This window comes from Cupressus sempervirens, chromosome 1, assembly GCF_028749045.1.
Source record: "Cupressus sempervirens isolate cs-2001-9-10 chromosome 1, ASM2874904v1, whole genome shotgun sequence".
Lineage (NCBI taxonomy): Eukaryota > Viridiplantae > Streptophyta > Pinopsida > Cupressales > Cupressaceae > Cupressus > Cupressus sempervirens.
Window position 1 is genome coordinate 45,827,571 of NC_143118.1, and position 26,574 is coordinate 45,854,144.

The window sequence follows — 26,574 nt, forward strand, 5'->3', positions numbered from 1 at the left end:
ACATAGCTTTTTGTCTTGCATGAGCACACTTTCTATGGCCTTATGATTTGATGAAAAGTGAAATATCTTATGATTACTAAATACCCATCGGTGATTGCATCGGTGGAATTAAGGAAGCACCGCTCCTATTTTCATTAGTTACCTACCAATCTTTTTGAAAGCTTAGCTCATAGATGGATTGTTTATGTGGCTTATGTTTGTTAGGATTTTACTTTCATGTTATTTTCTTAATCGTCTTGTTACCCTATCTTTATTATTTTCTTTACTAACCCATTGGTTAATTTAGAATTTCATATAGTTGCATTGTTAGATTGCATTCATCATAAAAACAAAAAAATACAAAAATATATTTCTTTTTGTGTGTGTATTCTTTTGAAGTAACAAGCCTATTTAGAATCTTATCCAAATTGTTAAATGAACCAGCAATGACCTCCTCATGGACACTTACATTTATCTTCAATTGAGTGGATTCCAGTAGGTCACAAGATCACCCAGAACCTTGGAGTTGATCCTAGATCAACTTTTCAAGAGAGGAGTTTGAAAGGATTCCTGTTATTAAGAATCATCCAAAATGAAAACTCAATAGAAGTGGTTCTAGAAGGAGGGCCCTTAACATTCATAATAGAAGAAAAAATTTGCAAAGTTCAAAATTCTACTTTTTTTTTACAAGTTTAGAAAATTGTTTGAACTTTCAATCTTCCAAGGTGTGCAGCTATGCCAGGTGTACTGATGCACTAAATTCTAAGGTGTGCCTTATTTTGTGAGAAAGTGTACTCCTATAGAGGCAAACTTTTTCCATAATTGATGCAAACTGGAGGATCCTGATCCACAATCCCCATTTTAGTGAGCTTTAAAATCTCACCAAGAGCACATGAGTTCCTTGAGTTTAGCCATTTTTGCAAGGCCCATAGTGACAAAGGAATACCTGGATTCTACTACGTCCATTCAACATTTTACCATCTTCTTCAGTTCTAGCTCCGCAACAACCACCTATTATTCCACCAAACCCTCCAATGGCCTATTTTGAAAATGTTCTAAACCCACCAATCAACTTGACAGTTGTACCCAATGACCTTCTTAAGAATCTTGAGAAGTTTTTCCCAAGATTCATCTATGGAGAGACATGAACTGCTGAAGATCACATTAAAGTATTCAAAGAATTTTACAACCGAAAGTAGATTGCCAGTGAAAATGTCATTCTTTGTTTATTCCCCTATAATTTGGGGGAAGTTACCTTTAATTGGTATGTTAATTTTCCACCTTGATGTATTGGAGACTATGATACTTTCAAGAAATTATTCTTGGAATAATTCAAAACCTTTATCAACCCATCAATGATACATCAATAATTCATATCAATGAAAAGGGACCTAGCTGAGATGGTTTCGTACTTCAACCATCACTTTCCAATGGCATACCACAAGTTAGAAACACCATACATTATACCAGTTGAAGTTGCTATTTAGATTTATCTAAATGCTATGGACCATCTTACTGCTATTTTTCTAAGAAGACTTCCTACAAGAAATACTGAAACATTGGACAAAGTCTTCATAGAAGCAATTACCTTCACTAAGAAAGCCAATCCTAATGGAGGTGGATTAATGCTTCTAGCTCAAGCTATTACAAAGATGCCAACATATCCTATTGGAGTACCTATGATGCTTAGCCAATTCATACCTATGAATCCAATTCCATTACACTAGGCAATTGCTTTGCACAAGTTCTAATTTAACATATCCAGTATATGAGCCTCCAAAAGTTGCTTTCTTTGAGCCAAAAGCAACGAATTCCACTGAGGTAGATAACAGTTTTGCCTCCGAGTTTGGTCAAATGAAGAAGACCATGTCATAGATGAATAATGAGCTGACTCACTTGAGGTTTTACAAGGATAGAATAATAACTTTCAAAGAAACAATGCTAGTCCTTACAATAACAACAACTATGGTTAGAACTATAATAGGAATTTTAGTGGAAACAACAATGCAAGGAAAAATAATGGGGGAAACAAATTCAATCCTCCTAATCATAACAATGGCTTCCAAAGACAAAATTGATAATGGAACACTTGTCTAAACAATGGAAGCAGTCCTGTAGATAACAATAACAACAATGTTTATTATGTAGATATTAATCAATATGATGATGGTCAAAGTGCATCTAACAATGATGGTTCATATTACAATTAAAACCAAGAGATGAATCAAAATTTACAAATGAATGACAATAGCCCCTTGTGCAATTTAATACTATGTTACTAGAATCTTATGATTTTGCACACAACATATAGGTGTAACAATCACCCAATGAAGAATTATATTTTCTGTTTAGTTATGAACCAAATATTCAACATAAAGAGATTTTTTCTTTTCACAATGACAATCAAAATCCTTACAATTTTAAAAGTAGAAAAGAACCTATGATAGATGGAATTCCTCTAGCACTACTACCAACTCCTCCCAATCCAAAAGTTAGTAACAATCTGGTACCAATTAGGCCACCATATGTGTTGGTGTTTGAAAATGTTACCCATTTCCAATTACCCTGATGAGAAAAAAATGCATCTAGGGGCAGCTAACTACCATTATTAACACATTCATTCAAACACCAGGCCAACTATAAGGCTATACTCCTTCTGCACTTCAGGCTTTGCAAAACCTAGGTGGGTGAACCTCTTTAGATCTGACTATATGACTAGTGCAATAACCATTTTCAGGATCTAGAAAAGTAGTTGAAACCCCTAATATCTCCTAGTGGTTTATGAAACAACATAGATTCTACAATAGCTAGGTGCAAACCGATATTATTTATAAACTGTGTGAGGGTTTAAAACTTTTATGTCCACTTTAACATGAAGGGAAAAAGATTGATTTATATTGAGAAAAGACAGCATGTTCAATATGCAGCAAAGACTTTAATGATCCTACAAACGACCAGTGCCTTATCCATTAGGGCAATCCTACACTCCAGAATTATTCATCCTTGAATATCAATCAACATATGGCATACGTTAAGACATTCATGTTCAGTCTGTTCACCTTATGAATTAGACAACAATATCCAATATAATCCCATACTTTCTGACATCCTTCTTAATTGAAACTGCAACCTTGTCTGAAACCACAAGCAATTATTATATGACTCCTGGAGTTAAAGGCAAGCAAACTTCAAATATACAACCGGGCAATTGCAAATAGGTTCAAGATCTTTGTTCTTGAACATATAACATTACAAACTCAACAAGAAAGGAGACAGAATTATATTGAAATTCAAAACCTTCTGCACATTGTATTTATCTCCTTGAAATAAGTATATTAGGAATGCATAAAACAAGATACAAGATCACACTACTGTATCAGAACTATCTATGAAATCCATATGCTATTCATACAAGACATGCTAGGTATGTGGCTTTCACAGCCTGAGCAGAGCTCCAAGAACTGGAAAAAATAGAAAACCAACCAACCCCCTTCTCTAGCCTTGGGATCTCACTTAAATACTATGAGATGCAACAAGCTTTAGGCATGGAGAACTGACAAGTGTCCCTTACAAAAGATATCACAAGTTTGTAACGGAAGAAAGAAGAAAAATGATTAACAGAACATCATGTAGATCAAAAATTCTCCTGTAAGCTCCTTTTCTGTTACCACTTTTTGCTGATTCAGCTCTACCACTGATTTTTTGTGTGTACAATTGCTAAGACCACCCCACATGTCAGGCTTGCACACTCTCGCACTTCTTATCTTGCGAGCATGTTGATATAGTGGGCCAGCGCCCTCTGTCTATCTAAATAAGATCAATGGTAGATGAAAAAATTCCTAAATAACCATTGCATTGTTCCTTTATCATGTGACACTTCAAAATGGCATGATTTGGTTAATTGCAATACGGGTCCACAATTCTTTTACCCACATTATAAAAACATATGGAGATAAAACAATGCGGGAAAATGCTAGCCCTTGATGTTGGCTTAGATCGACAGTGATTCAGAATTTCAATATTAGGCGGCCCATCACAATGATCCTGACCAATGAGAAAATACCTTTTATTGCACGTGTTCTGACAAAGTTGACCGCGGCATTCAAAACTTCGACGCCCATGACATCGTTACTTCCTCGCTTGTTCCCACTATGCCACATGTTGCAAAGTGGCACACCCACAATATTTATCTGCCTCTCATCTTGAAAATGTGGGTATGCCTCATTCGTCGATCTCTCATAGATCAACGATATTCATAACTTGTCCTCTTCACTCATATAAACACCTCCTTGTGTCTTCATAAAGGATAGATGTCACTTGCGCTTGCCCGCTTTATTTAAAACATGCTTTTCTTCATCTTGCAGGCAATCGGCATCCAGTGATCTTATCCAAGATTAACGGTGAGTTAATCTTTTGAAATATCTTGGACCCATGTAATCAGACTATGCTACGTGCCCTCTTCGCACTTCCCCGCATTTTGTAATGGCCTCACATTTTGAAAATGTGGGAATGCATGGTCTGTCGATCTGAACAAGATCTACGATCACTGAGGCTTGCATGGTAAGTTTGAAAAGCAACTTTTTGGATTTAAAAATGTGTAAACCATGATTACCTTAAACTTAAAACAAATTTAATCAAAACATTATTTCTAGTTTTCCTAAGGCCCTTTTAAAAAAAAAAAAGGCATGCCCCGAGCAACAAAATAAGAAGGGGCTAAAGGATTTCAAAGGATGTGGTAAATTTGTATAAAGTAAAAGGTTCTTTACTGAATTCTACATATTAATTGGGGTAGAAAGAAGATTTAGGATTTGTTCAAAATAAGACTTTGTCATATAACTCAGAATGATAAATTATCATCATGGAAGGCTTAGGCAAACTAAATGAAATGTGTCAGAAACATTGAACACCTTAAGGATCTCAAATGGACAGCCGAGTGCACATTCAATTATGGGCATTCATAGGGCTTGACTTTCTCAAAATTTCAAATGGATGCTCAAAATGGGAATGCAATTTTGAGCGCCAACAGTGGCTCTGTCTGGGGAAGCATGTCCCTTGCGGGCATGGTAAGATTCCAGATCTCTGGGAGAAGCAAACCACATACCTGAAACAACAAAACTTCTCTCGAACAGCTTATTGAAAGCAAGGAAACAACTACTTCTACTATTTACAAACAATGACCCCGGGCCACCAAACTTCAACAAAATTGTTTACCTCTGTCATAAACATGATTCTCATCTGAACTTTCATGAGGTAAACTGAAATTTCTTCTCCTATCAATTTCACCAATCATATTATCATTATATAAAAAATCACTTGGGAAAAACAAAATCATCACTCTTACTTTCATAATGCATATAAAAACTTACTTCGTCCTCAACCATTTGCTCATTACAAAAGTTCTTATCAGCATGCTTAAACATATCAGACTGAAACTGAAAACTCTCTTTATTTAATGACTCATGCATGCTATCATTTTCAAATATGAAGACTTCATATTCAACTTGGGGAAAAGGATCACATATACCTTCAAACTGTGTATCCCTTTGCATAACTGGATAGGAATCAAATGAACAATCTGACTGATACTCACATATGTCATCAATATCAACATCTGAAACTAATCTAGGATCTTCAAATGATTCTTTGAGATCAGCAAGTGGATTAGTCATCACAGTAAAATATTCATTATAAAAATCATTGCAAGGTATAGGCAAATTTTCAATAACTGTCTCATCAAACACCTTGTTATCATAATCAGATGCAACATCATGATCATATTCACTGTCATATTTGGAAAAAGAATAGTTTGACCTCTTACAATAGTAAGACAAAGTATCATCATAAAACTTATTCTCTACAAAATCTGAACTATCCATGTGCTCTTCAAAAAGAGGATTGATAATTCCATGCAAAGTGCCATCATAGACATTAGGACAAGTGATGTGCTGACCAACATCGAACTCCTCACCATATAATAGATTAGTGAAAACTTTAAAGCCATTTCTAACATCACTGTCATGGACACTTTTAGCATATGAAGAAGAAAAATCAGAATCATATGAGGACTCAACATCCACTCCATCAACGAAGCATGTAGCATACAAATCAAAGTTACTTTCATTGTCTCCATATAGGTGATTCAAATGTCTTGCAAGCAAATCATCATTTATCTTACCAATAGGTGTTGATGCATTAATCTCAAGATCAATCACATACTGATCATCACTATATGCATCTTCAAGACATTTTTCTATAGAATTAGGTAATATGTCCTTATAGATAACCTCTTTGTCTTCATATTGTGTAGACACATTTTCTTCATAACTTTTAATCTCAAACTAATTTACACAATTTTGAAATGGAAACTCACTTAAAAAATTTAGAAATAGTACTCATACCTTTACTAGCAAGAGAACACTCACTTCTGTCATTGCTCTCTTCTTCCCAATCAGCATCTGATTCACATGGAGACACATATGTACTATCACAATCCTCTTCTTGACCTGAGCAAAAAGTGTCGCCATTGTCTTCACATGATGCTTCTTCACAATATGTCAGATTAGCAATTTCATCTTTATCACTTGATGCATCACTTCCAGGTTCTTCATCCTCATACTAAGATAAGTACATTTCCTCTTCCTGATTCATTATGTTTTCAACACAATGCGAATCATCAATGGGGAAATGAATGATTGGATTTATATCTTGCCTGGATAACTCATCAAATGAATCAATTCTATCATTCCCTGTTGTAATACCATAAACATGTGCATTCAATTCAGCATGAATGCAATCATTTCCTTTTTGCAAAAAAGAGATATCATGTTCACATGTTTTTATTTCTGAATCTTCAACAAAACTATTTACAACAACAAGAGTTCTTATTTACTGATCTAAAATTAAAAATTCTATATGACATTGATTTTTTCTTTGCACCTCATCTTGTCGGTAAACATTTCAAGAGAAGTGACTCTTAGTTAAGCCATATTTAATGTTATTCTCAATCTCTATTGCTATCATGAATGCCTGATGCAAAGTTCTAGGTTCCTTATCTCTCAACAAATAGTTCATCTTTTTATCAAATGCACCAAGATAAACCACTAAACACATTTGATCATCTAGCTTGTAACTTTTAGGAATTTCATTTAAAATCTTTGCAAATCTAATATTGAATTCAGGAACTAACTCACCATTCCTGATTTGAATTTTCAAAAACTTATCAAAATAATCAGGCATGCTTACTCTTTCCCCGAACTGCATCATGAAGGCTGTCATTAGTTCATCACAAGATGAAACTGAACATGCTGGTAAGAATGAAAACCAGTCCCTAGCATCATCCTCTAAAGTCTAAACAAACAATTTCATCTAAATGTCTTCATGAGCAATTTCAAAATCACCAACCAAGTCACTAAACAACTGAACATGACGATTGGCTGAAATTTTGTGGTTTCCACTAAACTTAGGTAAATACTTTCTAAGATCATAAGGCATAATATTTGGAAAACCATGAATACCATTAAAATTCAATGGCATATACCTCCAGGTAGAGATGGATCTAGGAATTTCACTAACAGGCTGCATACTAGATGAGATGAAACTCGACATTCTTCAACTCAAGACTCATTCATCATTAAATACTTTCAGGATTCATAATTTGCAACAGATCTTCACAACCCTCTACCAAATGAATGCTTCAAATACACTTCACAACTTTAAAACAACAATTGAAACCAAATCCATTGAAATGTATAAAACACAAAACTATTCTCCTCTTCTTAGTGCTCAAACTTCACTTGATGGAGAATACGCATGTAGAACTAACTTTCATGGGAAAGAAAATTGCATGAAAGTATAAAATACCTCAAGTGTTGCTGTATGAAACCACTGATCTGCTAATTGGCCTAGTGCTAACATGAATTCCTCACACCACTGATCATAACCTTATAGAGTCACCATCTCATTGAAGAGAGAAATGAAATAACAGTTGTGATTCATCTTTATCATTACAAATTCTTGTGTCAACGGATCAAACAACACTTCCAGACTTATTTGTCAGAAACTTATAATAGATCTTTCTTCTTGCTTGCAAATTCATCTAAGTTTCATATCTGCTTGATTCCAATGAAAACTCTTGAAAACAATTTATACATCACTGATGTACAATGATTCAGAGATCCTTTAGATAGGGTCACCATTTTGTTGTGAGAAAGATTTTAAACATGATTCATAACACTATAGATTTGAATTGAAAATTCAACTTGAAAACTTTGCAAAAATTTTAAAAATATTTAAAAGAGAGAAAACATCTTTCACCAATTCTGACTCTAAATTACAACAGTATTCTAAAAATAACAACCGGTTGACATGACTGAAGATGAACACTCTTAGCAACACAATCTGTATTCAACCTTGAAAAATACTACTATAAATGGATAAAACTTACTGGGGTGCATGATTTGGAGTAAGAAAACTGAAAAGAACATCAGAGAACTTACTACTAAAACTTTTTAATGCACTTCTCTTGCTATATTGAATCTCTTCTTTTCAAATTCTCAAGGTTTGTCTTCAATCTAATTCAATACATTCCCCAGCAGAGTTGCCATTTTTTCGGTGACTCGGATGGGCCAAACCCAATTGAGAATAGGACTGAAAATTTCAAATTATACACCAGAGATTCTTGTCCTTTTAACAGGGAATTACTTCACAGCATCCCTAGCGGAGTCGCCATTTTGTTGGTTTTTGAAAATGTTACCCATTTCCAATTACCCTGATGAGAAAAAAATGCATCTAGGGGCAGCTAACTCCCATTATTAACACATCCATTTAGACACCAGGCCAACTACAAGGCTATACTCCTTCTGCACTTCAGGCTCTACAAAAACTAGGTGGGTGAACCTCTTTAGATTTGACTATGCGACCAGTACAATAACAATTTTCAAGATCTAGAAAAGTAGATGAAACCCCTAATATCTCCTAGTGGTTTATGAAACAACATAGATTCTACAATAGCTAGGTAAAAACCGATATTATTTATAAACTGAGTGAGCGTTTAAAACTTTTATGTCCACTTCAACATGAAGGGAAAAAGATTGATTTATATTGAGAAAAGACAACATGTTCAATATGCAGCAAAAAATTTAATGATCCTACAAACGACCAGTGCCTTATCCATTAGGGCAATCCTACACTCCAGAGTTATGCATCTTTGAACATCAATCAACATATGGCATACGTTAAGACATTCATGTTCAGTCTATTCACCTTATGAATTAGACAACAATATCCAATATAACCCCATACTTTCTCACATCCTTCTTAATTGAAACTACAACCTTGTCTGAAACCACAAGCAATTATATGACTCCTAGAGTTAAAGGCAAGCAAACTTCAAACATACAACCGGGCAATTGCAAATAGGTTCAAGATCTTTGTTCTTGAACATATAACATTACAAACTCAACAAGAAAGGAGACAAAATTATATTGAAATTCAAAACCTTCTGCACATTATATTTATCTCCTTGAAATAAGTACATTAGGAATGCATAAAACAAGATACAAGATCACACTACTTTATCAGAACTATCTATGAAATCCATATGTTGTTCATACAAGACATGCTAGGTATGTGGCTTTTACAGCTTGAGCAGAGCTCTAAGAACTAGAAAAAATAGAAAACCAACCAACCCCCTTCTCTAGCCTTGGGATCTCAATTAAATACTATGAGATGCAACAAGCTCCAGGCATAGAGAACTGACAAGTGTCCCTTACAAAAGATATCACAAGTTTTTAATGGAAGAAAGAAGAAAAATGATTAATAGAACATCATGTAGATAAAAAATTCTCCTGTAAGCTCCTTTTCTGTTACCACTTTTTGTTGATTCGGCTCTACCACTGATTTTTTGTGTGCCTAATTGCTAAGACTACCCCACATGTTAGGCTTGCGCACTCTCGCACTTCTTATCTTGCGAGCATGTTGATATAGCGGGCCAACGCCCTCCATCTATCTAAAGAAGATCAACGGTTGATGAAAAAATTCTTGAATAACCATTGCATTGTTCCTTTATCACGTGACACTTCAAAATGGCATGATTTGGTTAATTGAAATACGGGTCAACAATTCTTTTACCCGCATTATAAAAACATACGGAGATAAAACAATGAGGGCAAACGCTAGCCCTTGATGCTAGCTTAGATCGACGGTGATTCATAATTTCAATATTAGGCAGCCCATCACAATGATCCTGACCAATGAGAAAATACCTTTTATTGCACGTATTCTAACAAACCTGACCGCGGCATTCAAAACTTTGGCACCCATGACATCGTTACTTCCTCGCTTGGTCCCACTGTGCCACGCATCGCAAAGTGGCACACCCACAATATTTATCTGCCTCTCATCTTGAAAATGCGAGTATGCCTCATTCATCAATCTCTCATAGATCAAAAATATTCATAACTTGTCCTCTTCACTCGTATAAACACCTCCTTTTGTCTTCATAAAGGACAGATGTCACTTATGTGCTTGCCCACTTTATTTAAAACACCTTCATCTTGCGGGCAAGCGGCATCCGGTGATCTTATCCAAGATCAATGGTGAGTCAACCTTTTGAAATATCTTGGACCCACGTAATCAGACTGTGCTGCATGCCCTCTTCGTGCTTCCCCACATTTTGTAATGGCCTCGCATTTTGAAAATGCGGGAATGCATGGTCCGTCAATCTAAACAAGATCTACAATCACCGAGGCTTGCATTGTAAGTTTGAAAAGCAACTTTTTGGATTTAAAAATATGTAAAACATGATTACCTTAAACTTAAAATAGATTTAATCAAAACATTATTTCAAGTTTTCCTTAGGCCCTTTTATTAAAAAAAAAGGCATGCCTTGAGAAAAAAAATAAGAAGGGGCTAAAGGATTTCAAAGGATGTGGTAAATTTGTATAAAGTAAAAGGTTCTTGACTAAATTTTACATATTAATTGGGGTAGAAAGCAGATTTAGGATTTTTTCAAAATAAGACTTTTCATATAACTCAGAATGAAAAATTATCATCATGGAAGGCTTAGGAAAACTAAATGAAAAGTGTCAGAAACATTGAACACCTTAAGGATCTCAAATGGACAACTGAGTGCACATTCAATTATGGGCATTCATAGGGCTTGACTTTCTCAAAATTTCAAATGGATGCTCAAAATGGGAATGCAATTTTGAGCCCCAACAATATGGAGGACAACAAAATTAGAATTAAGGAAATATGTCAACAATCTTGAAAAATCTTGCTTGGTCTACTGAAATGTATAGTGTGATAGAAGACTTGAAATGAACAAAGGACAATGTGTCCATGTTTAACATGTTGCAGAAATGTCCAAATCAATGAGAAGAACTGATGAAGGCTTTTGATCATACAAAGGTACCCAATAATATGAATATTACCCCTCAAAAGAAAGTATCTCAACAAGTCAATGCTTCGTAGGCAATGCCAACTATGTTTAAAGACAAGGTTGAGGTGCCCCCATTTCTACTTAGCATTAGGATATATGGAAGAATGTTTATAATTTCCTAATTGATTTAGGAGCCTCTTGTAATGTCATGCCACTATCAATAGCACAAAGGCTAGGAGTCACTCCTCATCCCTCTAATAAGATAGCGATATAGTTAGATAAAATTGAGGTGAAAGTCATTGGTGTGTTGAATGATGTTTAGATACAGTTGATAATCGACCCTCAGATTCAAGATATCATCAATATACTTGTGGTTGATATTCTAGAAGCATGCAAATTACTTCTAAGTAGACAATGGATGAAATTCCTAAGAGTATTATTTTCTATGGATTTTACTCAGTTATGCTTACCTTGGAAAGGGTTGAACAATTAAATCAGGATAGATGCAGAGCCAAAGTTAAAAATAATGATTACAAAATACAATGCCCCAAATGAAGTAGAATTCTTAGAATCAAATTTGGGCTCTTACAAAGTGATGGCTTTTGATACAACTTCAACCAAAATATCAAATGATTGGAATGAAAGTTGCAAGATCTGAATCCCAAAGGATGAGATTGTAACATAGCTAATCGACAACATGGTAGCTAACTTACAACGTTTAGGAGAAGAAGCTAACCTAGTATCCTACTTCTCATAGGATTTTGCTAATTACATAAATTTAGCCTTTCATAGTTCAAATGTTCATTGTGCTAAGTAGCAGTCACTAAGATATTAACACAGATGATGAGAATGAAGAGTGATAACATTTTGAAAGATGAATCCAAAGAAAATCAAAGTCCTATAAACATTTCTGAATCTATGGAAAAAGTTGAAGAGGAAATTGAAGATATAAATGTATCATATAGTGATACCTCTTTAGATGGTGGTGGCTTGTCTTCTCCTTCACTAGGAATGGTCAAAGTTCAAAGAAGAAGATGGTACTTAATAGGTCAAGGATGGACTTTAGTAGTCATCCCTCTTAAATCAAAAATGGGTGAAATTATAGAATTAATAGGGGAAATTGAGGGAAAACAAGAAAACATACAATTCTAGTGTCAAGAACAAACAATGAAAAATCATCAAGTCCAACCTACAAAAGACTATAGTGCATCTCCAAGAAACAATCCTTTTAGGCCCAAGTGAAAGAAAAGCTAAGGATGAATAAGCTTAAGGTTATAAAACCCAAAGAAGATCCAATTTGGACACTTTTCTTTGACGGCTCCAAATGCAAAATAGGAGCTAGTGCAGGTATTGAGTTGATCAACCCAAAAGGTAAGTCTTTCTACGCATCATATCAATTATAGTTTAGATGTACTAATAATGTTGCAAAGTATGAAGCATTGATCTGAGGACTTCTCTTTGCAATAGAGAAAGGAATTACAACTCTCATAATCAAGGGAGATTGTCAGTTGGTTATACAACAAGTGAAATCAGTATATTGTTATAATAATAAGAGGTTTCTTGGTTACAGGAAAATAATATGGGATCTAATGGATAATTTTGAAGCTTTCAATATAAAGTCAATTCCAAGAAGGAAAAACATGATAGAAGATGCTCTCACTATTTCAACTAGTGCATTAAAACCATTCAAAATAACAAAACTAATAATATGTCCAGTTGAATTAGTTGTTGCTCGTCTATCCTAGACAATATCAAAAACTTCCAAGTCTTTCAAGATGATCAATAGATACTCGAATTTATCATGTGCAATGGCCACTTTAAAGGGCAAGAGATTGATGACACTCCAGATGATAAACCTAGAGATTATAAACTTTAAGATGAAGATGGGATCTTAGACTTAAAAACCAATAGTATTCCTAAGGGAATGGTTGAGTTGGAATGCATTTTCAATTGTGATGAATCAACACTTAATAGAAGAATGGTACAAGAAAAAGGGATTGAGGAATGTGACTCATTCAATTTCGAAGCTGATGAAGATCCTAGAATGGTAAGGATTAGAAAGGTGTGCAATGCACAGGAAAGGGAAGACATGCTCAAATTACTTGTAGAGTATAAGGATGTCATTGCTTGGAGTTACAAAGAGCTAAAAATATATGATCTTGAGATTATTACACATGACATTCCATTGAAACCAGATGCCAAACCTTTCTAGAAAATGAAAAGACCCATTAATCCTTTCATTGAATCACTGATAACAAAAGAAGTTAATAAATTACTTGATGCCAAGATCATCTTCCCCATTTTCCATTCTACATGGGTGGCTAATTTGGTCCCTGTGCAAAAAAAGACCAAAAAGATTGATTTTTATGTAGACTTTCATAATTTGAACCTCACATCTCAAAAGGACAACTACCCTTTTCCTTCACTAGATGAGATTTTGAAAATTGTAAATGGTTCAAAGATGATGTCCTTCTTGGATGGATACTTGGGGTATAATCAAGTAATGATTGATGAAGAAGATAGGCTAAAGATAGCCTTCATAACTAAATGGGGAAATTTTGCTTACAAAAGAATGCCTTTTGGGCTAATTAATTCATGGGCTACATTTCAATGAGCCATGGACAAAGCTTTTAAAGGATTAATAAACAAGTGTATATTCATCTACATGGATGACTTAACTATCTTTTCAAAGGATCGAAGCACTCATATTTCTGATTTAAGAGAGGTATTCAATAGATGTCATAAATATGACATTTCACTCAATCTTAAGAAATGTTCATTTGGGGTTACTAAAGGAAAGATCCTAGGTCATATTATTTCTAAAGCAAGAATTTCCTTTGATCTTGGTAGAATCAAAGCTATTATGAAGTTATCACCACCTCACAATCGAAAAGAACTCAAGTCTTTCTTTAGGAAGATAAATTTTGTGCATAAATTTGTAAGTGGATTTGTAGAGATAGTTCATCCCCTCACTAGTAAATTTGAACTCAATTTTTGATGAATTTTGGTCTAAATTTCAACCCAGGTTGGTCAAAATTTTGACCAAGCAGTTCATGGCAATTTTTCTTTTCAAAATTTTGACCAACCTGCAAGTTGGTCAAAATTTTGATGAATACATTCATTGAAATTTGTTTGTCTATGCTAACTTTGATTTGCCATGTTGGTCAAAATTTTGATCAAATATTAGTAAAAAAAATTTCAAGAAATGGTTGAAATTTTGACCAATTATTGGTAAAAAACTTTCAAGAATTGGCAAAATTTCCACCAATGTTTGGTTGAAAAATTTCAAGAATTGTTCAAAATTTTGACCAATTCTTGGTAGAATTTTTTTAGGAATTGTTCAAAATTTCCACCAATGTTTGGTCAAAAACTTTCAAGAATTAGTGGAAATCCATGAGGACATGGTCAAAATTTTGACCAAACTAAGTTTTTTAAAAAGAATAGAGCGGGTGAATCCCCCAATGAATGCCTACCTATGGACTTTCTCTTAGATCATATGAAATATAATGGTTATGGAGATATGTTAAAGAAAGAGCAGTAGACACATATTTGGCATCAAGCTCTCACTAATCTAATTTAGGCTTGTTATAATCAGCATTTAATCATTTGAATAACAACTCTTGTAACTAGCTCGAGCTTCATTTGTTGCCTTTAGCTCCAACTTCCGAAATGGACTGAAATTTTACCAATCAACATGCTAGCTCAATATTTTTCAAAAGATGGAATAAATGTGACTAAATGGTAGCCAAGTAGTGATTTAATCATAAAATGAAGCCATGAAAGAGTTATGTACCTCCTGTTTCGATTATTGTGGGGCATTTTCCCATTTTAACTTGGCCCTCCTTTGGTTGCTTCTAATTGGAGAAGTGTTCTAAAAGTTAAATAGAATTGTAGCTTATCTTCATAATCAAGGAAATTAGCTGACTTGGCTAGAAGTTATACAACAATTGTTTTTTATCAATAACAATTGCTTTTATTTAATATTTGAAAATAAGATTATCCAAATACACGATTAATTAAAGTTTGTAGTTTAAGATCCCTAAGAAGTCTTGGAAACACCTCAGATCTCCATAAACTAGTAGCTTGCCCAAAAAAATTTCCATCTACCCCATATTTTCTATTATAAACATATAAACATAGGATAACCTGCCCATTCAAAGTATCCATCTCTACCCATACTTGTTACTATAAATACGTTAACATGGTAAACTTTAGACCTTCCTTGACTACAAACATGTACCATCTATCTATAAAAATTTACAAAAGGGGACTAACTTGGGGCACCAAAATTTAGAAAGCTTTCAACATCAAGTTTTTAGTTCAAGTGTGTTCTCTTGTGGCACCCAATAGAAAGGGTTGCTAGGTGGGGAACCTCTGAGATATGCAATTGTTCTCCATTATGTGCTACAAAACCTTTCCTTGAATTGGTTTCACTATGTTTTTGTTATAAATGCTCCCATCCCATATGTCAACTCATCCCATACTCACACCTTCATCAACAAGAGGGCATCCATAGTGCAATTTAAATATACTACTGTTAGATTTGGAAAATAAGCTAGAAATTAAACCTATGAATATTTTGATGTGTGGGACTCAATCACAAAATATTATTGTAACTAATACCTAAAATTTTATACTATTTAAACATATTTGTGTATAATTAATGTCCAATGGGACTCAATATTGAAAGAGCTCATTATAAGTAGCAATTGTCCCATGAGTTATGTAATAATAACTGGCTATCCATCCAAGATTAGCAACCTTGAAATATCTACTTTTCTTATCATATTTCACTAAATTATTTTTGTCCAAGATAGTTGCAATTGAATGTATTTGTTAACATAAATAGTTCAATTATCAAAAGCACTAAAAAATATCATTGAAGTAAAATGAGCAGTCCTATGTGTCTAACAGTATTACAAAAAAAATTACTCCAAAAATTTGAAAACCACCATTATGCTTACCAAGTCTACCCTTCTTTCTTCTAAGGTATTATCTTTATCTAAAGTATCAGTAGACAGACCATATAGAACTAGATTTCAAAGCATGTGAATTTAAAGATAAGTGTATTCCAACAATGTGCACACTGTATGTATGAATATGAGGCCTTTGTTTACCCCACACACTTCAACGTGGTCATTACCTGCAAAGTCATCCTAAAATGAACATTGAATTGTTCATCTAGAATTCTCGACAATGCGACCCATTGCCTCCTATCTAAAGGGATTTTTCTTATTAGACATCCTTAGATTCGAGGTCTAAGCAACCAGACCCTCTAAGAATGAAGGATTTAAAGAAATGAAATTAATCTAAATAAATGTGCAAAGTATTCTAGAATGAGATATGCATTTTAATCTAAGAACATGTAAAGTAAATTATGCTAAATGTATGCATTTCTAAAACTATATGAAATTAAGCTAAGAAATGTATGAAAGATGGCAATGAGCTATGTGAGTGCAAAATGCAATAGCAATTCAACATCTATTCCAATTCCTCCCCTCCAAAATGAAGAATTAAGGGTCTCTTAAATACAAATCCTAAAAAATTTCAATGGTTGAGATCAATTCCAATCAACGAATAGGATTGAAGATAAGGTTCAGTCATGGTGGAAGATTCCCAAATTAAAGGGAGTTAATTGGCACAGATCTGAGTGTAAGAGTCAGCCAGCTCAGATAGACTTTAGTGTGAGAGCAACTGATCTAGGAATTCCCATTTTTGAACTAAAGAGTAGAATTAGGAAGAATATTTAATTTAATAAAATGAGATATGCTCTCATAAATACCTTTTCTATTTAATTAAATAACTTCATTTAATTAATTAGGAATGACTTCCTATTTATTTAAATAACTTTCCTTAATTAATTAGAAATAGTTTTTCTATTTAATTATATAATTTCATTTAATTAATTAAAATAGGCATATTTATTAAATTAAATAAATTTAACCCCATGGTACATTAGCCTTAGGAGATAATTTAATTTAATAAATTATGAATACTTTAGATTAAATTAAATTTAAATCAAATAGGTTTAATGTGGCTAATATGAGTGAGTACTATAAAAATTAAATAGGAAATATGATGAATGCAGATTAGGGTTTTTTGCATTTGACAATTAAGTCAAGTAGCGAATGTTAGAACAAGAATTTGCCTAATGAAATAAGACTTTAGCAATTATCAAGATAGACTAGAATTGGTATCATGGCAATGAGCCAATTGATAAGCTTTTAAAAACCATCTCTAGAATAGAGTTTGATCCTACGGAATCCAAGTAGAATACCTAGATACCCAAAATTGATAAGCATTTAAAAGATTATCCCCATAATGGAGCTTAATCTTTAAGGATCTAGATAGAACACCTAGATACCTAAGATTTGATAAGCATTTAAAAGACTATCTCCAGAATAGAGCTTAACCTTTAAGGATCTAGACTAAACACCTAGATACCTAAAATTGATAGCATTTAAAAGATTATCTCTAGAACAGAGCTTAACCTTTAAGGATCTAGATAGAACACCTAGATACCTAAGATTTGATAAGCATTTAAAAGATTATCTCTAGAACAGAGCTTAACCTTTAAGGATCCAAACATAATATCTAGATACCTTAAATTGTTAGCATTTAAAAGATTATCTCTAGAATGGAGCTTAACCTTTAAGGATCTAGATAGAACATCTAGATACCTAAAATTGATAGCATTTAAAAGATTATCTCCAGAATGGAGCTTAACCTTTAAGGATCCAAATAGAACGTCTAGATACCTAAAAGCAATAGCAAATAACAAAATCAAATTATGAGATATATAATCATCCCTAGAAAAAGGCTTGATCCTTAGGAGTCAAGATTTAGATTGTCCTGATACCCATAATCGACTGACGACCAAATGAAAAAAATGAAAAAGATGCTAGAAAGAGGGAAACAAGATGAATCTAGTGGTGAGATGCCCCAAGTGATGAGGATATAAGATAAGGACAAAATTCCCTAAGCAATGAAGATCTAGATTGATTTTGATTTCAAGTTAAATGATGTAATCATCTTGCCCCCTCAGAAGCGAAATCAAAAGATGACACACTAGAAATATGATGTAAGGAGAATGATGAAGGAGACAAAAGAAATCCAAGGTTTAGCAAAATATAGAAGAGATCAGAAGAAGATTTAGAGTCAATTTGTAGTGATTTGAAAGTCCAAAAGATCGAGTTCTAACCAAAAGTTGAATAGTTTTGACTTGAGTTGATTATTTCAAAAATGAATTTTGAAAACATAAAGAATGTAGAGTTGAAAGGATTTTAGCAATCCCAAGGTATTAAGAAAAATTTAGACTGCACAAGTGTTTGATCGTGTCAGTCCCCAAAATTTAAAATGCATTTTTATGGCATTTAGGTGTCTCAAATTTTGAATATGATCCCAAAAATGGATTCAAAACGGTCAAATTAGCCAGGGGTTATTTTGGCACAAATCGGAGCACTTTGAAAAATTAGGTCAATAGCTATATAAGGGCCCAAGGGGTCATTTTCAAATCATTTGTGCATTTTTTCCTTTAGTGAATTGAGCTCTAAGAGAGATATGGCAGTGAATGTGAGAGATCATCATTTCAAGTGCTCCCAATGACATAGCCGGCCAACAGACTACAGACCTCCAGTGAGTCATCAATTTTCCACCTCCATTCTTTCATTTTTACACATTTTGATGTCATTTACTGCACTTTTTAGAACATTTTAGGAAGGTCAAATCAATCTTTGTGCAAGACTATCCTTTCTTGCATGAAGACATTCTCTTCTCGCATGAACAAACAAGATCTATTATTTCTTCGCGTGTGTTGGTGGGTTTTCTTGTGTGGGAGACACCGACCTCTCACACGAAGAACGAGAAATCTTGCTCTATCTTTGTATGCAAGAATTTTGTTACTTGCATGATGAAGAGATTTCTCACATGAGAATTCATGATAGTGGAGTTTAAAATTTTCATTTTCATGCATGAAATTTGCATTTTTATCTGCATTATTCTGCCATTTCAACCTAGTACTGATCATTTTCTTGTCGTGGTTGGTTGTGTGTGTAGGAGGTCTTTGATGATGTTTCATTTAGATCACACTATCGACCATATGGATATTTGATTCATAGTCTTGATGCCATTGACATGGCACACATTGAGTGGTTGGGCCTGTCATCTCTATGCTAGATCCCAGTAGTTCTGGTGAATCATGCCCTGCTCATAGCCTTGGTGGAGCATTTCCATTCAGAGATGAACACCTTTCACCTACCAGTGGGGGAGATGTCCATCACCCCAAAGGACATTTGGAGGATACTAAGGATCCCCTTCCATGGATCAAATGTGGTTTATGATGTGGTGCCCTAAGCAGATACAAAGGCCATCAGTTGGGATGAGCTTGTGCACACCTATGGACAGACACACAAACTAGCATCAGTGTTAGCGATCTTCCTGAGTTGCTTTTTAGTGCTAGACAGGGGGTAGCATGGCTTAGAGTGTGGTTGGGGGTTCATGCTTCATTGGATGGTAGAGGCTCCTGAGATATTTGGGTGAGGTCAGTGCATGTTGGCCCATATGTTCCATGAAATGCACGAGATAGTCTTCCATGGGAAGAAGACTATGGTAGCTGGAGTCTATGTCTTATAGATCTGGGCATGGGAGCATCTTCCCATATGTAGGCCAATTCATGAGGATGCCCAAGATCCTATGGAGCCATATATTTTTAGATATCAGGGGCATATTACCCAATTCTTCTTAGGTAAGATAGAGCATTGGTAGACACGTCTTGATGACCTAGTCTCTCTCATATGGTGGCCCTGGTGAGAGACAGAGGATCGGGATGATGCCTTGAGGGAGCTGGGTTGGATGTTTTGTTCATGACCACTATTGAGCTATACATCATAGATCATAGAGTGGTTTTTGATTTCACGAGCGTGGTAGCATTATGGCCAATTATAGGACATTTCATAGGAAATCTGCATGTACACCAAACTGGCAAGGGATGTAGAGTGGGGGTGGCCACCATGACTACACCCAGGCTGATCTATGATAGATGTGCACAACTTGGTTGTGACATAATGGGACTACCTCCCCAACATTTTTGATGCAAGGATGATGTCTGTATACTAGGCATATCTGATTAGTCACCCATTCTCATGATTCACAAATGCTTTGGGGGGAGTAGTGCCAATTCCACAACAGGTACTAGCACAGCAGTAGTAGGCTCCCCCACTATAAGGACCACAAGATCCACTACCAGAGGTGTGGTAGAGGGTGAGGTAGGTAGAGATCTGTGCATGATAGATTAGATCAAATCCAGGGGCTAGAGGTAGTGGGGCAGAACACAGTCAGTGATAGAGTTCGAGGACCAAGGAGCAGACATAACAGAAGTAAGCATCACTGCAGTAGCAAGCACCATCGTAGTAGCAGGCACCTAAGATACTGGATAAGGATATGCTTGATTAGCCTACTATTGGGACACAATACATAGTGCGATGCTACTAAGAGTGGATTCATCAAGCCTCCTAGCAATTGCGAGAGCTGCAGATATAGGTAGCTATCCATGACACATAGCTAGTGGAGTAGCAACGAGAGATTGATCGATGAAGAGAGCATGTTGAGACTATTGAATGGAGGGTAGAGATGTTGTAGGATGAGGTCTACTTATAGTTGGCCTGGGCTGCTTACTATTTTTCTGCATATTTGATAGTGGTGCCTGATGAGGCTCTGTAGGTACAACACTTTTCACAGTATGCATGAGAATCTGGAGGTCCACACCTCACATGCCATCGCCTCCTCCTTCACCTATTGCTCTTGCTCCTCCTGGGGATGAGGGTACGGGATATAGTTAGATGCTATGTGCCTAGCTCTTCATTTTGATCTTTGGCTATGTATCGATTGGTGTACCAGTACCATTTTGTACCATTTGATCGATAGCGCTTGAGCAGTACCCATTTTTGTATTGACCCATTTTATATATATATATATATATATATATATATATATATATATATATATATATGAGATTTTGAGCCAAGTATCATCATGTACATGTCATTGTCTATGTCCATTTTACCTTGATGTAAACGAGATATCAATGAGATGAATGTGTTATGTGTTATGGATGCATATGTACTTTGATGTGATGTGATGTGATTATGTAGAGTAGATGATACAAGTATATGAATGCAATGGAAATGAACTGACATCTCATGTAGTGTTGTGTGTTTTTGCTTGAGAGTGACAAGTATTCCATCAAGGAGCATGAACCAATGAACCAAATGCTTGTGTAGTCGTGGAGGATCTAGATATGTTTGAAGAGACCCCCAATCCCATATCATGAAGAATAGAGATAGAATCACAACTGAATCGCATACTTATGAAAATGAATTATGTAATGCAAGACTATGTTAAATGTAACCCTAGGTCTGGTTACCAAGCCTCGACAATTTATCATCATTGGACATAAACGAATCTTATATATCCTACAACTACCATTGACTTTGCAATCATGGAAATATGAATAGGACATATGTCATAGGTTTTCCAGGATTAAATGTAAGCAATTGAGGCACAAGAAGCCAGAATGACCAGAACATTTGTCCCTTTTAATATAGCAAGTTAACATAAGCATCAAAGCATAAATGCTAGGATGACTAGAATGTTTCTTGCATGACAGGCACACCAAACACATCAGAGATCCTTCTTATGCTAAGTAATCGATAAGTAGTATGTATGCAATGACCTTTGCATCCATAACCTAGGACAAAAATGCATCATATATACTTGTAGTGACCCATATGTTCACTTAGCAGGACAAGTATTAGATATTAGTTGTAGCATAATGAATTCACTCCAACAGACAATTAGAAGAACCAATATTATTGACATATTTGTATAAAAGGAGTCGAGGTACACTCAGCCATCCAATACGAGATGGAGGCTCTTATAGTGGACACCCCTCTTATATGAATTTTTCAACTAATTGGAACTAAACCATAGACAAAAAGAAAAGAAAAGATCATGCCCCCAATCATTACTCCTCTAATTAGAAATGACATCATCAAGTTTCTCAAAGGGACATGATAAAGTGAAAACAAAGCAAACAAAGAAAATGCTTAGCATATCCAAACAAGTTCATCATTTTGGGTTCATTTTTGTGTCATAAGATTGATGTCAAGTGTTAGTGTCTAGAAAATGTTTGAAAGAAATCTCTTCAATAGGGTGACAATAGTAGGCAGACGCAGTCAAAATGACTAGTGACTAAGGTCAAAGAGGAATCTTTGAGGTAAAGAACCTAGGAGGACTAAGCGACATTAGATAGACACAGCCATGATGACTAGTGATTGACACCAAAGAGATCTTGCATAGAGGAATCTAAAAATGTGACATAAGTAATAGTAGGCAGACACAGTTGAAACAACTTGTGACTATTGCGAAAGAGATTCTATGAGGATAATCTCAAATAGAGTGACACTAGCAACAATAGGCAAACATAGTGAGGACCACTGGTGACTGTCGCAAAAGAGATTCTATGAGGAGAATCTCAAAAAGAGTGACACTAGCAATAGTAGGCAGACACGGTGAGGACCACTACTGACTGTAATGAAAAAGATTCTATGAGGAGAATCTCAAAAAGAGTCACACTAGTGATAGTAGGCAGACACAGTGAGGACCACTGATGACAGTCGTGAAAGAGATTCTATGAGGAGAATCTCTAAAAGAGTGAAACTAAAGGGGAATGCCCTTGAGTTATGACAAGATTCAATCCATGGATAAATGAGTGAAAGTAGGAAACCAAAGCATGAAAGTGACTATACAGAATAGCCAGAAGATGTGCTGCAAGATGGAGCATTGGGAATAAGAGGCGCTTGTTTACTAGGTTTTCACCTTCTTGGTAGGATTTTCCCTTTTTTGCTACCATGATGCCTATTTCTAGGTTTTCATCAATGGCACTTTTTTTGTTTTTCAATTTTTTTGTATTTTTTTTTTAAAGATGTTATCAAGGTGCCTATTGCTAGGTTTTCACCAAGGTAACAAATTTTTTTCAAGATTTTTTCTAATTTTTAGGATTTTTTTTTAGGACATATAGATATGTACAAAGAGCTACTGATATTAGATCAACTATAAAACACTTTAGGTGGAGAGTGTTGACAGGTTCTTTGAGCACTTCTCCTTTAGTTGTGGAAAGCTAGTAAGCACCAGATCCATATACTACAGTAATGATGTAAGGATTGAGCTAGTTTGGTTCAAACTTCCCTTTTTGGACTCTTTGTTGTTGATTCTTAGGGTTCTCTCTCAGGATGAGATCACCCAGCTAGAAGTCACATGGCTTGACCCTCCAATTGTAGCTTCTTGACATTCATTGTTGATACGCTCACAAATGATCACATGCCACTTGTTGACATTCATCCAATAACACAAGCTCTTGAAGCCAAGCTATCTTGTAGTCATCATCAATAATAAGACCCTTCATAGAGATTCTCAAGGTAGGAATCTCGACCTCTATTGGAAGAATAGTATCTGCTCCATACACCAAAGCAAAGGGAGTCATGCCCATTAGAGTTCTAATGCTTGTCCTATATGCCCACAAGGCTGGATTAATCTGGAGATGCTTGTCTCTCCCTAATTTGTTGACTATGCAATGAAGAATTTTGAGGATCACCTTATTGGATGCCTTAGCTTGGCCATTACCCTAGGGGTAATAAATGGAAGACCAATGTTGTGTGATTTTAAATTTCTTCCATAGTTCCTTGAGGTCTTTGTTCTTGAATTATCCTCCATTGTTAGTAATGATTGAGGATGGTACACCATATTTACAGATGATGTAGTTTGTGATAAAAAGTGCTACAATTTTTCCATTAGCAACTATGAGAGACATTGCCTCTACCCACTTTGTAAAGTAATGTATAGCCATGATAATGAACTTATGTCCATTAGAAGAGGTTGGGGATCTACCCCACCAAGTCAAAGGCCCATTGTTGAAATGGCCATGTTGTAGTAGAGGGAATCAACTCTTTGGCTAGAGTGTGGATTAGATTCCTATGTAGTTGACACTGCCTGCAGGATCTAGCATACTTGATAGCTTCTTGCTCCATTTTAGGCCAATAGTAACCAACTCTAAGGAGTTTGCTAGCTAGTGTCAGGCCATTGGAGTTAGATCCACAAATGCCCTCGTGAACATCAATTAGTACACATTTGGACTCTTCAGGTTCTAAACACCTAAGGAGTGTTTCATCAAGACCTCTCCTATATAGATCATCAACAATAATGACATAATGTGAAGCATTACAGATTAGGTAAAATTTTTAATTTTGGGTTAGACCTTCTAGAGGTGTTTGATTGTAGAGATAAGAATAAATGTGATGGTAGTGAGATGATTCTTTTCCAATAATAAAATAGATCATCCTTGAATCAAGGGTGTCATAGGCCGAGTAGTGTAATGCTTCCACAAAGAATTTGTGTCAGAGGTCATTTTCAAACCTCTATAGTAGGGAGGCCAAAGTAGCCATGGCATCAGCCACTTAATTATCTACTCATGGAACTTGTTGGAAGGTGATGTGTGCAAAATACTTCTTTAAGTCATCAACCATGCACTTGTAAGGAATTAGTTTCTCATCCTTTTTTTGGTACACATCATTAACTTGATTGATAACAAGCTGAGAGTCACTAAAAATGTCTAGCTAATCCACTCTCCATTCAACCAAAATTTTCATGCCATTGATCAAAGCCTCATATTCAAAAATTTTGTTTGTACAATGAAACAAAATCTTGTATGCTTTGGGCAATGAGTATCTTTGTGGTGTAATAAAGAGTAATCCAGCACCTGATCCTTGTTGTGTGAAGGATCCATCAAAGAACATAACCCATGTGTGGTGTGTGAGTGTCAAAATTGACTCATTTGAGAAATCAATGTTCATTGGTAGAAGACTTTGTATGGATGCATCGGCTAGCTGATCTGCAATTGCCTATCCCTTGATAGCCTTGCAATCAATGTATTGGATGTCAAAATCACTGAGTATCATAACCCATTTAGCCAATCTTCCTCTGACAGCTACCTTACTAAGCAAGTACTTTAGTGGATCTATTTTAGCCATGAGCCACATAGTGTGGGCAAGCATGTAGTGTCTCAACTTCTAGGAAGCAAAGACAATTTCCAAGCAAGCTTTCTCAATAATGTTATAGTTCTTCTCATAAGAGATCATTGTCCGGCTCAAGTAGTAAATAGCTTTTTCTTTATTGTCATTATCTTCCTGACCCAATAAGATTCCCAGAGATGTTTCAGTTGCTGAAATGTATAAAAGCTAAGGTTTCCCATGGATAGGAGGCATCAGGATTGGTGGATTAACAAGATATTGTTTGATATGTGTTAAGATTTGCTCACAATCCTAACTCCAATTGAATTTCACACCATTATGTAAGGTATTTGTGAATGGTTGTGATCTATCTGCTAATTGTGAGATAAACCTATGAATATATTGGAGCCTTCCTTGTAGTCCTCTCATCTGACTGATGTTCTAAGGTGGTGGCATGTCCATTGTTGCTTGTACTTTCTCTGGATCCACCTCGATTCCTTTTGCAGAGATGATGTATCCTAGCAACTTTCCTGATGTGACACCAAATGCACATTTCTTAAGATTGAGCCGAAGACTAAATTTTTCCATACGATCTAGGATGGGTCCCAAATCTTGCAGATGAGTATTGTGTTTAGCACTTTTGACCAAGGTATGTGCATCATATTGTGAAAAATTATAGTAAAAACCCTCTAATATATAGCACTAGCATTCTTCAAGCCAAATGGAATTACATTCCAACAAAAGGTCCCCCATGTACATGTGAAAGCCATTTTCTCCTAGTCTTCTAACGTAATTTTTATCTAATTGTATCCAGAAAATCCATCCATAAGTGAGTACATCTCATAGCCAGCCATCATTTCCACTATCATATCAATATTAGGAAGCGAAAAGTCATCTTTAGGACATGCCAAGTTGAGATCGCAAAAGTTAGTACAAACCCTGATAGATTTATCATGCTTGGAAACTAGAACAATATTGGATATCCATTTAGCATAATCAATTGCACGGATGAAACTAGCTTTTAGAAGTTTCTCCAGTTCTTCTTTGATGAGAAATACAACATGAGGATGCATTTTTTGAAGCTTCTATTTAACTGGTTTGATGACTGGTGCTATGGACAGGTGATGCATGATAAGATTAGGATCTAGTCTTGGC